The sequence below is a fragment of the Ovis canadensis genome, chromosome 8 (genome assembly GCF_042477335.2).
Source record: "Ovis canadensis isolate MfBH-ARS-UI-01 breed Bighorn chromosome 8, ARS-UI_OviCan_v2, whole genome shotgun sequence".
NCBI lineage: Eukaryota > Metazoa > Chordata > Mammalia > Artiodactyla > Bovidae > Ovis > Ovis canadensis.
The window spans coordinates 86472825-86487817 of record NC_091252.1 but is presented as its reverse complement, the minus strand read 5'-3'; the positions used below and the strand labels follow the sequence as shown (position 1 = coordinate 86487817).

Genomic DNA, 14993 nt, shown 5'->3' with positions numbered 1-14993 from the left:
TTTGTGATGACCCCTCTGTTGGAGAGTACCTGGCCAAAGGGTCCCAACTAGATCGCTTCTTTTCTGCTCCTGCCCTTCTCAGCGTGGTTCTTTCTCTATGCTGGTTGTAGAGGGGATGTTCTGCTGGTTGCAGGTCATTTTCTCAGAAAGAGAGCTGTTCTGTATGTGGTTGCAGTTTTGGTGTGTTCATGGGAGAGTGGAGCTCAGGGTGTCCTTCTTGGCCTTCTTGATTTTGCCTTTGTGTGATCAATGATCTTTCATGTCAGTATTGTAATTGTTTTGAGGAGCCAGGAACCATGGGCACATTGCCATCCGATATGTGTGTGTGTCCTGACTGCTCTGTTGACCCGTCCATCTCTCTCCTGAGACTCCTGAGTCCCTGAGACACAGCAATATCGAAATTATGCCAATTAATAACATTACCACTACATGTCCCATTGACAGGAAGAATCACACATATCTCACTTTAAATCCAAAGATAGAAATGGTTAAGCTTTTCAAGAAGGCACGTCAAAGCCAAGATGGGACAGAAACTAGGCCTCTTGCCCCAAATAGTCAAGTTGTGAACTCAAATAAAGGAAATCAAAAGTGCTCCTCCACTGAAGTCACAAATGAGAAAAGAGCAAAACAGCCTTACTGCTGATATGGAGAATGTTTCAGTGGTCTGAATGAGAGACCACAAGAGCTACAACACTACTTTAGGCCAAAGCCTAATCCAGAGCAAGGCCCTAGCTGGCTTCAATTCTATGAAGGCTGAAAGAGGTAAGGAAGCTGCAGGGATAAAAAGTTGAAAGCTGGTAGAGGTTGGTTCATAAAGTTTAAGGAAAGAAGCCATCTTCCTAACATAGAGTGCAGAGTGGAAGAGCAAGGGTTGATGCAGAAGCTGCAGTAATTTATCCAGAAGATCTAATAAAATAATCTATGTTGATAGCTATCCTAAATTAGAGCTTTCCAGTGTAGAGAAAAGAGTGTTCTACTGGAAGAAGATGCCCCCAAGGACTTGCATGTCTAGCAAGAAGTTAGTTCCTGGCTTCAAAGATTCAAAGGATAGGTTGACTCTCTTGTTAGGGCCTAATGCAGCTGGTGACTTGAAGGTGAAGCTAAGCCTCACTTACCTTTTGAAAATCCTAGTGCCCTTCAGAATTCTGCTAAATCTGCTCTGCCTGTGCTCTGCAAATGGAACAACAAAGTCTAGATGACAGCATATCTGTTTACAACACTGATTACCAAAAATATTAAATTCACTGTTGAGTCCTACTACTCACAAAAAAGATTCAAGATATCACTGCTCATTAAGAAAGCATCCAAGGGCCCTGATGGAGAAGTACAATGAGATTCACGTTCTTATCACATCTGCTAACACAACATCTGTCTGTAGCCCACATATCAAGGAGTAGTCATGATGTTCCAGTCGTGGCATTTAGGAAATAGTTCCTGTAAGGCTATAGCTGCCAGAAATAGTGATTCCTCTGATGGAGCTGGGCAAAGTCAGTTGAAAACTTTCTAGAGCGAATTCACAATTATAAGTTCCACCCAAAACATTTGTGATTCATGAGAAGAGGTTGAAATAACAACATTAACAGGAATTTAGAAGTTGATTTTAACCTTCTTAGATGGGGTTCAAGAGTTCACTGGAAGAAGTAGCTACAATGCGGTGGAAATAGCAAGAGAGCTAGAATTAGAAGTGGAGCCTAATGTAAAGATTGGACTGATTGTTGCAATCTAATGGAGAAGACTCTTGAGAGTCCCTTGGACTCCAGGAGATCCAACCAGTCCATTCTAAAGGAGATCAGTCCTGGGTATTCTTTGGAAGGAATGATGCTAAAGCTGAAACGCCAATACTTTTGTGAAGAGTTGACTCATTGGAAAAGACTCTGATGCTGGGAGGGATTGGGGGCAGGAGGAGAAGGGGACGACAGAGCATGAGATGGCTGGATGGCATCATCGACTGGATGGACACAAGTTTGAGTGAACTCTGGGAGTTGGTGATGGACAGGGAGGCCTGGCGTGCTGTAATTCATGGGGTCACAAAGAGTCGGACACGACTGAGCGACTGAGCTAAACTGAATGATAAAATTGGAATAAACGAGAGTTGACTCTAATGGATGAGCAAAAAAAGTGGTTTCTTGATATACGATCTACTCCTGGTGAAGATTCTGTGAAGATTGTTGAAATGACAACAAAGGACTTAGAATATTAAGTTTAGAATAAATTTAGTTGCAAAGGCAGCAGGGGGGTTTGAGAAGATTAACTCCAATTTTGAAAGAAGTTCTACTGTGGGTAAAACGCCGTCAAAGAGCATTTATGCTAAGAGAAAGCTTCTGTGAAAGGAAGAGTCAAACAATGTGGCAAACTTCATTGTTGTCTTATTTTCAGAAGTTGCACTACCCACCCCAACTCTCAGCAACCACCACCCTGATCAGTCAGCAGCCACAAACCTTAAGACAAGACTCTCCACCTGCAAAAAGATGATGACTCCCTGGAGGCTCAGATGATGCTCAACATATTTTAATTTAGAAACAAAGTGTTCTGTATTAAGGTCTATACATTATTTATTTAGACATAAAGTTACTGCACCCTTAACAGACTTCCGTGTCAACATAACACTATATTGCAGTGGAAATGAAAAAGTTTGTGTGATTCCCTTTATTGTGAAATTCACTTTATTGCCCTGGTCTGGAACCCAGCCTGCAATATCTCTGAGGTATGCCTGTATTTACATGGCTTTTAGACCACGTTTTCTAGCCTAGCTCTATTCAGTCAACAAAAACAAGACCAGGAGCTGACTGTGGCTCAGATCATGAACTCCTTATTACCAAATTCAGACTAAATTGAAGAAAGCAGGGAAAACCATGAGACCATTCAGGTATGACCTAAATCAAATCCCTTATGATTATACAGTGGAAGTGAGAAATAGATTTAAGGGCCTAGATCTGATAGATAGAGTGCCTGATGAACTATGGAATGAGGTTCATGACATTGTACAGGAGACAGCAATCAAGACCATCCGCATGAAAAAGAAATGCAAAAAAGCAAAATGGCTGTCTGGGGAAGACTTACAAATAGCTGTGAAAAGAAGAGAAGAGAAAAGCCAAGGAGAAAAGGAAAGATATAAGCATCTGAATGCAGAGTTCCAAAGAATAGCAAGAAGAGATAAGAAAGCCTTCTTCAGGGATCAATGCAAAGAAATGGAGGAAAACAATAGAATGGGAAAGACTAGAGATCTCTTCAAGAAAGTTAGAGATACCAAGGGAACATTTCATGCAAAGATGGACTCAAAAAAGGACAGAAATGGTATGGACCTAATGGAAGCAGAAGATATTAAGAAGAGATAGCAAGAATACACAGAAGAACTGTACAAAAAGGATCTTCACGACCCGGATAATCACGATGGTGTGATCACTCACCTAGAGCCAGACATCCTGGAATGTGAAGTCAAGTGGGCCTTGGAAAGCATCACTACGAACAAAGCTAGTGGAGGTGATGGAATTCCAGTTGAGCTATTTCAAATCCTGCAAGATGATGCTGTGAAAGTGCTGCACTCAATATGCCAGCAAATTTGGAAAACTCAGCAGTGGCCATGGGACTGGAAAAGGTCAGTTTTCATTCCAATCCCAAAGAAAGGCAATGCCAAAGAATGCTCAAACTACCGCACAATTGCACTCATCTCACACGCTAGTAAAGTATTGCTCAAAATTCTCCAAGCCAGGTTTCAGCAATACTTGAACCATGAACTTCCAGATGTTAAAGCTGGTTTTAGAAGAGGCAGAGGAACCAGAGGTCAAATTGCCAACATCCGCTGGATCATGGAAAAAGCAAGAGAGCTCCAGAAAAACATCCATTTCTGCTTTATTGACTATGCCAAAGCCTTTGACTGCGTGGATCACAATAAACTGTGGAAAATTCTGAAAGAGATGGGAATACCAGACCACCTAACCCGCTTCTTGAGAAATCTGTATGCAGGTCATGAAGCAACAGTTAGAACTGGACATGGAACAACAGACTGGTTCCAAATAGGAAAAGGAGTCTGTCAAGGCTGTATATTGTCACCCTGCTTATTTAACTTATATGCAGAGTACATAATGAGAAACCCTGGACTGGAAGAAACACAAGCTGGAATCAAGATTGCCAGGAGAAATATCAATAACTTCAGATATGCAGATGACACCATCCTTATGGCAGAAAGTGAAGAGGAACTAAAAAGCCTTTTGATGAAAGTGAAAGAGGAGAGTGAAAATGTTGGCTTAAAGCTCAACATTCAGAAAATGAAGATCATGGCATCTGGTCCCATCACTCCATGGGAGATAGATGGAGAAACAGTGGCAACAATGTCAAACTTTATTTTTTTGGGCTCCAAAATCACTGCAGATGGTGACTGCAGCCATGAAATTAAAAGACGCTTACTCCTTGGAAGAAAGTGAAGTGAAAAGTCACTCAGTCGTGTCCGACTCTTTGTGACCGGTGGACTGTAGCCCACCAAGCTCCTCCGTCCATGGGATTCTCCAGGCAAGAATACTGGAGTGGGTTGCCACTTAGTTATGACCAACCTAGATAGCATATTGAAAAGCAGAGACATTACTTTGCCAACAAAGGTCCGTCTAGTCAAGGCTATGGTTTTTCCAGTAGTCATGTATGGATGTGAGAGGTGGACCGTGAAGAAGGCTGAGCACCGAAGAATTGATTCTTTTGAACTGTGGTATTGGAGAAGACTCTTGAGAGTCCCTTGGACTGCAAGGAGATCCAACCAGTCCATTCTGAAGGAGATCAGCCCTGGGATTTCTTTGGAACGAATGATGCTAAAGCTGAAGCTCCAGTACTTTGGCCACCTCATGAGAAGAGTTGACTCATTGGAAAAGACTTTGATACTGGGAGGGATTCGGGGCAGGAGGAGAAGGGGACGACCAAGGATGAGATGGCTGGATGGCATCACTGACACGGTGGACGGGAGTCTGGATGAACTCCGGGAGTTGGTGATGGACAGGGAGGCCTGGCGGCTGCGATTCACAGGGTCGCAAAGAGTCGGACACGACTGAGTGACTGAACTGAACTTAACTGAACTTCTAGCCTAGAACTAACATTGGGATGGCTGCATAGTAGGGTGAATAAATGACCTAGTGTTGGGATATGGTGAAATATACATTTGAAAATCCAGAGAATTTAAGCATTACTCCACAACTGGACTCCATGTTTGTTTAGGAATTCTGTTTCCACAAGAAATAAAGCATTATCATTGGTTTTATTTAACCCCATAACGAGGGGGAAGGCTCAAATACTATGACGTTTCTCCTGGATTAGAAAACAGGCACGAAGTACTTAACTCTTTTTGCAATATTAATTTAAGGATCAGTAAAAGGGAGGAGCCTGGTAGGCTGCAGTCCATGGGGTCGCTAGGAGTCAGACACAACTGAGTGACTTCACTTTCACTTTTCACTTTCATGCGTTGGAGAAGGAAGGGCAACCCACTCCAGTGGTTTTTTTTTTTTTTTTTTTTTTACTTTATTTTACTTTACAATACTGTAATGGTTTTGCCATACATTGACATGAATCCACCACGGGTGTACATGAGTTCCCCATCCTGAACCCCCCTCCCATCTCCCTCCCCATATCATCTCTCTGGGTCATCCCAGTGCACCAGCCCCAAGCATCCTGTATTCTGTATTGAACCTAGACTGGCGATTCGTTTCTTACATGATAGTACACGTTTCAATGCCATTCTCCCAAATCATCACACCCTCTCCCTCTTCCATAGAGTCCAAAAAGTCTGTTCTATACATCTGTGTCTCTTTGCTGTCTTGCATACAGGGTTATCATTAACATCTTTCTAAATTCCGTATAGATGCATTAGTATACTGTATTGGTGTTTTTCTTTCTGGCTTACTTCACTCTCTATAATAGGCTCTAGTTTCATCCACCTCATTAGAACTGATTCAAATGTATTCTTTTTAATGGCTGAGTAATACTCCATTGTGTATATGTACCACAGCTTTCTTATCCATTCGTCTGCTGATGGACATCTAGGTTGCTTCCATGTCCTGGCTATTATAAACAGTGCTGCGATGAACATTGGGGTACATGTGTCTCTTTCAATTCTGGTTTCCTCAGTATGTATGCCCAGCAGTGGGGTTGCTGGGTCATAAGGCAGTTCTATTTCCAGTTTTTTAAGGAATCTCCACACTGTTCTCCATAGTGGCTGTACTAGTTTGCATTCCCACCAACAGTGTAAGAGGGTTCCCTTTTCTCCACACCCTCTCCAGCATTTATTGCTTGTAGACTTTTGGATTGCAGCCATTTGGCCTGGTGTGAAATGGTACCTCATTGTGGTCTTGATTTGCATTTCTCTGATAATGAGTGATGTTGAGCATCTTTTCATGTGTTTGTTAGCCATCTGTATGTCTTCTTTGGAGAAATGTCTATTTAGTTCTTTGGCCCATTTTTTGATTGGGTCATTTATTTTTCTGGAATTGAGCTACATAAGTTGCTTGTATATTTTTGAGATTAGTTTTTTGTCAGTTGGTTCATTTGCTATTATTTTCTCCCATTCCGAAGGCTGTCTTTTCACCTTGCTTATAGTTTCCTTTGTTGTGCAGAAGCTTTTAATTTTAATTAGATCCCATTTGTTTATTTTTTCTTTTATTTCCAGTATTCTGGGAGGTGGATCACAGTATCTGCTGTGATTTATGTCGGAGAGTGTTTTGCCTATGTTCTCCTCTAGGAGTTTTATAGTTTCTGGTCTTACATTTAGATCTTTAATCCATTTTGAGTTTATTGTTATGTATGGTGTTAGAAAGTGTTCTAGTTCCAGTACTGAAAGTTTCAGTTCAGGGATTCCATCACTCAGCACCAAGAGAAATTAGGTTTGAAAAAATTAAAGATGTTGAGGAAGATGCTCATCAGATGGGACAAGAGACTCGAGATGGTGCAGCCACCGTGTCATTATAACTGGTAGACAGACTTGGGATTCCTAAGGTCTGCTCTCCTGGAACTAAAGTGAACACAGGAGAAGAAAAGCAGCCAAACAAAGACTGAATCCTGAGGCCGACAGAGCACCTGTCAGGGGCTTCCTGGGAGCACCACCTCCTACAAAAAAAAAACAGGTGTTGGTCCAGGAGGCTGAGGAACTCCTGCCACTTTCCTGGGACTGCCCCTCCCTAACTGCCTCAGCCCCGCCCTCACTGAGGGGCTCCTATGTCCTCCACCCCCACCCCCACCCCAGGCCCAGCAGCTTCTTGTCACCTCCTCCTTCCTTCCTGCATCACAGAGTCACCCCAGGCCCTGACACCCCTTGCTCAGGTTCAGGACTGGAGCCAGTGAGGAATCTGCTCCCTTTACTCAGGTCCAGATCCTCCCCAAATGGGGCCTAAAGGACCAGGGAGCAGGTCCCCGGAGGAGGGGCCTTGCTTCCTGACAGCCTTGGGGGGCTGCAGGCAAACCTCCTTCCTTTGTGCCCATCCAGCCTCTGAGCCAGCAGCACACACAGATCTCAGGACCAGAGTCCCTGCCCCCATCTCTTCCTGGTCCCCCCAGCTGGGCACCTCCATCCCAGCTCAGGCCCACAATCCCCGGGCACCTCTGTTCAAGGCAGGGCTGCTCAGTGATGGGGCTCTGGGTCCCCAGAAGGCTGGTGACATGCACCACAGGCTGAACAACAACTGTTGCTGCTCCAGGAGCACAGGCCTGGCCTCACCCCTTCCCACAGTCTCTGCTGTGGGGCTCCTACCTTGCCTGCTTGACCCATGCCACTTCCTGTGAGGAAGAGGCCTTTGGAGTTGGGTCTGCAAAGGCCTTCCCACCCCTTCCTCCTGGGATGAGAGCCTGGCCCCTCTCATCTTGGCCCCTGAGTGGGTCCCCTTCCCTCTGACACATCGTGTGGAGCCCCCATGCTGTTCTCAGCCCCCATGAGTCCTGCCCTCGCCCTGAGTGCCTGCTATTCTCACACCACCTACCCTAGGCCCTGCCAGCCAGCAGTCTGTGCAACTTCAACAGGCCCCCAGCCTTCCTGCACCCAGCCACCCCCCACTTCCCATTGTCATCTGACAGTGAGGAACTATCAGAACTGAGGCCTGAGCTTGTCTGAGTTCTTGCTGTCAGGTTATATGAGGTCTTACTCACCTGGCTCATTTCTAGGATGAGGAGGTTCAGTGAAGGGCAGGGGTTTCATGGGATTCCCAAATCCAGGAGGAACGTGTCAGAGGGCGTTTGCAGACCCTACTCCAAAGGCCTCTTCTCATATGAAGTGGCGGGGCAAGCAGGCAAGCAGGAGCCCCACAGTAGAGACTGTGGGAAGGGGATAGGCTAGGCCTGTGCTCTTGGAGCAGCAACAGTTGTGACTCAGCCTGTGGGATTCCACTCCCTGACCCCACACTAGGCCCTATGCCCTTGCCTTCCCTCTGAATTCTGCCCTCAGTACCTCTTCTTGTAAAGGATCCAGGCTACGATGCCCATTATGACAAAAATGGCAAGAACCCCAGGGGCGATCCTGGTGATGAGACTGATGGCTGGGGCCGTGGGCTGCACTGTAGGCGGGACCGTGGTCGGTGATGCTGCAAGGAGAGTAAGAGTGAAGCCCTTGTCCAGACCCCAAGCTCGGCAGATGCCTCCTCGCTCTCCTGACTCAGGTACCCCTATTATGCAGACAGTTTACACCCATCACATGGAGGCCCCTGAGATAGATCCTCAGGCGAGACAGGGGGAAGGGAGGAGCCCACTCCTCACAGGGCTCTGACAGCTAATGGGGGAGCAAGGTTTCCAACCCAGGCACTCAATCCCGCTATGACATCAGAGATGGTGACATGTGGATGCAGTCCTCAGGAGCTACAGCAGAGGTGGTATTGACAGACTTCCAGAAGAAGGACTGGTGACATTTGAAAGAAGATTCTGGAAAGAGGGTACAGTGAGAAATAAACCCCAGAAATCAAAAAGATGTCTACAGGTTTGGAATTAGCAAAAATCCATGTTCAGTCTTCCAAACGCCTGTGCTGTGAGGAGAGACATCAGGAGGTGGAAGAGGAGGGAGGATGACAGAGCGTCCCCGGGCCATTGCTCTCCCAGGAACAACTCACCTCTGACGGATCACATTCTAACACACACACACACACACACACACACACACACACACGGGAGTGGGTCCATGTCACCATGAGAGGACGATCACTTTCTCCTCCCTTCTCACTTACCCGTGGTCTTCAACATTTCCTCCCAGTGCACCATAAAAGCCTGAAGCCAAGCCCGAAAGTCTCCCATGGAGACCTTCTTCAGGAAGTCGGTCACTGCCCTGTCACTCTCCCACTTCTCCTTCATCCATCTGCCTCCAGGGTGATCCACTCTCCAGTGGCCATTCTCTGAATCAAAGTGGAGGCTCATTTGTCCATTCAAACCAAACTGCCAGGATCCACTGATGTGTCTGTCATCCTCACAGCAACATGTCATCCTGGCCTGCAGTGTGAGAGGGTCTGCTCCCACCGTGGGAAAGAAAGAGCTCAGCCTCTGGGCTTGACAGGTTCTTTGCCCCACCTGGGTCCACTTCTCTTGGCCCAGCTAATGTGGCCCTGTGCTATCCCCAAAGGCCACTCCTTCCACTGGTGCTGGGAGCCAGCGTGGGGAATTCCACACATGGCAAAGGTCATGAGGAAAGGGGCCTGACAAAACGCAAAGGCGAGATCAGGCCTCGAGGAAAACCCCCTGGGCTTCCTCGAACATCTACCCCCAAAACCACAGTCTGCCTGCCTTACTGCATTATGCTCTCACCAACTCTTCTGACATTAACAGGGGGCTGTCCCCCCACCATCTTTCTCTGGAAAGAGTTAACTTAGAGCTCCAGCTAACAGTCTCCTGCATATGAAAGGACTGTTTTGGCTCAAACCCCTCTGATGGCTCTCTAACTTGCCTTACCCAGACTTTTATAACTACACATGTGATTGTTTACACCCTCCCAACTGTGAGAGGCATGGAAAGCCTAAAACATAGAGCCTTTCAAAGAGTTAAAAAGTTATTAGAGTAGCGCTGGTATAAGATTTCACTGTTGAGCCAATACTTGTTGCTAAGTTCCCATAACTCTTACCCACTGTACATCTGGGAGTATATTTGTTAACATACTTACAATGTTAAAAAAAAAAAAACACGTAGCCTTGAAACTAACCACATCAGACTTTTGAGCTAATTGGTTTTTTCTTTGTTGTAACTTACTGCACTTTTGCTCCATGAAAAATGTAACTTTGTGTGATACTTTCTGAGGCTGACATAGATTAGACATATAAAGAAAAAACACTTCAAGGGAAAATAAGTTTTCTGGTTGAACAGCCTTTATCAAGAGGGTCTTAAAATGTTTCACAGGTCTCCAAGGCCAAAAGATAAATGTACACAACATCATTTCTGAAAAAGATATAAAAGTCCTTTTTAAAAATAAAGTTATGAGGTCTTGCTCACCAAAACAGCTTGGTCTCCCCGTGTCAATCATTCTCTCTCTCTCCCTCTCACTCTTTTTCAGGCTGATCCCTTAGAACATAGAGGCTCCCTGCGTTCACTTATCTGCCTGGGTTTCTAAGACCTAAACGGAAAGACGTTCTGCTTCTTCACTCCCTCAGGAGACCGGGAGGACACCTGTGGCCTCCGTGAACAGGGCAAACTTCTTGTCTTGAAGTTTTATTGGCTTTCTATGTAAACCAAGAAATATCAGCCTCTTTCTCTCCTCTTATTTTCTTATCTACAACATTCTTTTCTTATCTGTCTCTAAATCAATCGCCAACTCCGTCCCTGCTTCAAATTACCCTAAATCCGCTGGGACTAGACCCCAATTAGTGGTGCCGGAACAGGCTATAGGGAAGGACCAATATCCAATTATAGTTTTTACTTATAAACAGTGAATGTAGCTGAGCCCCTAATCCGGCCCTCCTGTACTTGGACTTTCTAACTCACCTCTGGCTATGCGTTTCCTCAGTGCAAAGTCATGTAGTTGGTCCTTGATCCAGTCCCTGATGTCTCTGAGTGTTTCGACCTGTCTTTCCCAGGCTTTTATGGTTTTCACTTCTTCTCCTAGTAGACTTGTGAATATGATCTTAGCATGACCACAATCATAGGAGAGAGAAACCTCTCCGTCCACCTGGCCTTGAACCTAACACCACAGCTTTCCACGCCTGGGCCGAAGGTCGACGGTGAAGTTATAGGAAAGAGAGTGAGCGTCTGTGAAGGCAAAGCGCAGTGAGGGTGAGGCTGGGAGAAGAAGACCCATAGGCCTCCTCCCCCAGTTCTGTGAGAGCAGAGTAGGGCTGCAGGGCTGGCTGACAGAGCAGGATGGCTCTGCCTGCCACCCCCAGCCCCCTCACCAGGTACAGCTGAGGAAGACGACAAAGCCTCAGTCAGGCGAGAAACACCACAACCCTGGATGTGCCCCATTTCCACTCTTCTCACAAGCTCCCCACGTGGCACTAACAGACACATATGTTTCCCAGGGATGGGCCAGGCTGGTTCAGAAGGAAAGGCCTAAACCCAGAGGACTGTCAGCTTCTCTCTGAGTGTTCTGTGGGAGATGCAGAGGGTGAGGGGGCTGTTCCTGAGGAAGCAGATCACAGCCAGTGGGGTTGGGGGTGGGGAGGATGAGCACAGAACCCAAAATGGGGAAGGGAGAGTTTATAATTATGGGTCACTGGTTTTAGCAAGGCCGGGGAGACATGGTGAACTTCAACTAGAATGGGTCTTGGAAGACTAGAGAAAGGCCTGGCCTACACAGCATGAAAGAGAAAGTTCAGAACTTCCGAGGCAGGTGGTAGAGGAGGGAATCCAAGGCTCAGAGAAGTGAATCTGCCAGGGCAGACACTGTATGAAAGGGCAGGAGAGTGTGCAGCCCACCAGCTCTATGGGAAAGCCTGATAGACTCCATGGAGCCTGAGAGGAAAGCATGGATAAGAAGCATCTCCAATAGCTCAAGGATGACTTTTGCAGAAGGTCAGGGATGGTGGGAGGAGACTATGTTCCTGTGGGCTTCTATCAGGAACAGGGATGGAAGCTGTGGAAAAATCAGATTCCAGGTGGGGGTGCTCTAGGGCAGCAGAAAAGTAGGTGCAGGGGTCAAAGTGATTAGAGAGTCTCAATGCCAGTCAGGGCCTGACTGCAGAGAACATGATGCTGGCTCAAAGCACAGGGCGATCCTAAAGGCAAACCTATGGGCCGGAACCTAGATACCAACTCACTGGACCACTGAAAGAAATAAAGAGAGACAGAACACAAGGCTGGATGATCAGGAAGTCAAAGGCAGCCATCCCTACCAAACACCTGATCCAGGCCCATTTTCCAGATCTGAGTCACTTCTCAGATCTCAGCCACCAAAGTTAGAAGCCACGTTCTAAAGAGGAGGGCCCTTTCATCACCACATCTAGTGCAAAAGTCCTTCCATTCTTTCCCAAAGAGCCACATGGTTATTTACTGGGGTAAGTGAACCTGCAGAAGCAGAAACTACTCTCACATTCACATTGCACTAGTGTGTTTCTAATATCTGGCACAGGAACCGTAGCATCATCATGGTCCCCAAGTGTTGAAGGGATGCTCAGAGTACCAGGCCATCAATGGACAGCAGTCCCAGGTTCTGCTTGCAGTGGTTATCACTGGGTCCACAGACCACACAACAGTCATTTCACATGCCCTGGACTTCTGACAGGCATGGAGACCTGAGTAGCTAGTAAATTATTGTGGGGTGAAAGCTACCGTATTAGTGAATTCCAGATTCAAACTTCAGACCCTAACTCCCCATGCTCCAATCGTCCGTGTACACAGTCCTCTCGAGGGCTGCAGGGGTGTGGTCCCTATCCTATCTCTGTTTAATGCCACTGTGGCCTTAGGTTTCCTGTAAGGGTACCGAAGAAATATTTGAGGCCTCGCAGACCCTAGGTCTCTGGTGCAACCTGTTGTCCCAGCACAAAAGCAGTCACAATTGGTGAACGATGAGCATGGCTGGAGCTGCTTCTTAGGCAGGTGACCCAGCAGAACCAGGGCCATCAGAGCTATCTGTCATCAGAAAGGTGCTATGTGCCATTTTCTACTTGAAGGCTCACAACACAGACCCCAAGTGTCCTGAAGCTAGGCCACGCCACTCGCAGTGGGGAAAATCACACCATCTAAACGTGGCTCCTGGTGTGGGCCTGGGGCCTGGCAGAGATGAGCCCTCTGGTCATGGACTGGGGTTGCCCATCGTGATGTGTGCTCATCAACCCCTAGTCATTAGTTCAGCTATGCCAGCCGTCATAGGATAGAAGTGGTTATGTGTTTTGGCATAAGCAGGGCCACAGGGAACAAACAAGACCCACCAGCAGCTCGCCTAGATGTGATGCTAGAGTTGTTATAAGGCCACTATCCTCTGCTCACACCTGTGGATTCCTGTATGGCACTTTGGACCAAGATAGCTCCTCTGTAATAAAGGAGCGGGGGCATTAACCCATAGCTGCCTGACCGTTTTTATTTTCCTAAGAACAAGTACTGCATGCTGAAGACAAATCATTCCCAAGACTAGTGAAAGAAAGCAAAACTTTAAAGGTGAGTCCACTACACCTTGTAGAAGTTAAGAAAATAAAAAGCAGTTGGTAGTAAGATTGTTAGTTCAAATATGTGTGTTTAAACAACTTTAAAAACTATTTTGTAAGAATATACCTATACCTCAGAGGCAACTATGTGTAAAAAAATTACACATTTTCAGTTCAAGCTAATAAAAGTGATATTGAGAAAGTATTCCACATCATTAAGTCTGTCTTCAAAAGTTGAGATGCTGAAGCATTCCCAAGGCATGGTGTTCTGGAAGACAAATCTGCTTCCGTGGTGCTGGGTGATGTATGTGACTGGCTGGCTCCAAATGGGCCTCTACAGGCACCTTCCTCCTGATGCTGGGGGACTGTGAGAGGAGAGTCAGACACAGGCCCCCAGGGCTTCATGGAGCTCTGTGAGACACTGGGCCAGCTTCTGGAACTCCACCTCTCCTCTGGATCGAAGGCCCAGCACAAGCCATCACAGCAAATAGTTCATCAGGACAGTTGATAGTCTGAGCTATTTGGTAACCCTCTTTCAGTTATGCAGCCACATCAAACGGGTAGACGTCCACTTAGGGCGTTTGGCCAGAGTCATAAACACGTGGGCTCTTTTAGTAGCAGCATGCTGACTTCTTAGTTGTGGCGTGCAGGATCCAGTTCCCCCACCAGAGATCAAACCCAGGCCCCTGCATTGGAAGTGTGGAGTCTGAGCCACTGGATCACCAAGGAAGGCTGGAGAACTCATTTTTAAACAGACTTTCAAAAGCCATCCATCGATCCCATGTTTCTGTTGTTCCCCAGACAGTGGGAGACCATGGGGATCAAGACTTGGAGAGGGATTGGCTTTGCTCTTTACTTGAAGTTGTCATCAATGATAGAGCTCCTAGCTGCCAGGTCTTTGTGGATGACTTCTTTCTGACCAGGTAGTTCATTCCACAGGCAATCTGAGCAGGCATGTGAACTAGGTTTTGTTGAGAAGTTTCCTGTATGCCTCCTTGCTGCCTTCTTGGAAGAATTCTCTCAAGGCTACTTGAGATGCTACCTCTGGGATTTATGTCTGAAAAATATCCACCAAATAAAACACAGCTCTCAACTTTTAGGTTGTGACTATTTTTTAAGTCGACAATGGTCAATTGATTTTCAAGTCATGTGCAAAGAAGAGTGTTTTCAGCAAAAGGTGCTGGGGCAGCTGGAGAGTTACATGCAAAAGAGTGAGGTTGACCTGCCCCCTTACACCATATACAAAATTAACTCAAATTGGATCATAGACATACATTGAAGAGATAAAACTATGAAAGTCTTAGAAGAAAAGATGAGTGAATCTTGCCTTTGCATTTGACAAAACTCTTCTTAAATACAATACTAGCCACAAAAGACAACAGAAAAAAAAAAAACTTTTTCAAAATTTAAAAAAAAATTCCTTTTTAAAGGATACCATGAAGAAAGTGAAAAAATGAGAGAAGATATTTGCAAGTCATGTGTCTGGTA

At 46.1% G+C, this 14993-nt stretch overlaps 1 pseudogene; it reads right to left on the bottom strand.

The window, feature by feature from the left end:
• Positions 1–6732: 6732 nt before the first annotated feature.
• LOC138444688 (UL16-binding protein 3-like) lies at positions 6733–11224 on the bottom strand (annotated as a pseudogene).
• Between the last annotated feature and the right edge of the window lie 3769 nt (positions 11225–14993).